The following is a 338-nucleotide window of genomic DNA, read 5'->3' as shown; positions in this document are numbered from 1 at the left end:
CAATGTACATTATAACACTTCCAATCGATTAAGATCAGAAGTCATGAGAGCCATTGCATGGTACTGCATCAGGGCATTAGCAAATCTGTGGTATTGCACAGTATATTGGCTGTAGCCCATCTTTTATACCAAGACAAAACAATGTACATTATAACACTTCCAATCGATTAAGATCAGAAGTCATGAGAGCCATTGCATGGTACTGCATCAGGGCATTAGCAAATCTGTGGTATTGCACAGTATATTGGCTGTAGCCCATCTTTTATACCAAGACAAAACAATGTACATTATAACACTTCCAATCAGTTAAGATCAGAAGCCATGAGAGCCACCGCCTG

General features: G+C 39.6%; 1 protein-coding gene across 2 annotated transcripts in view; it reads left to right on the top strand.

Moving 5' to 3' along the window:
* The window catches only part of LOC106884184 (actin-related protein 2/3 complex subunit 3-like), a 41,193-nt gene that overhangs the window by 6,530 nt on the left and 34,325 nt on the right, over positions 1 to 338 (top strand). The gene's annotated exons all lie outside the window — the stretch shown is intronic.

This window comes from Octopus bimaculoides, chromosome 30 (genome assembly GCF_001194135.2).
Source record: "Octopus bimaculoides isolate UCB-OBI-ISO-001 chromosome 30, ASM119413v2, whole genome shotgun sequence".
Classification (NCBI taxonomy): Eukaryota; Metazoa; Mollusca; class Cephalopoda; order Octopoda; family Octopodidae; genus Octopus; species Octopus bimaculoides.
The sequence above is the reverse complement of the archived record's forward strand: the minus strand, read 5'-3'. Positions and strand labels throughout refer to the sequence as shown.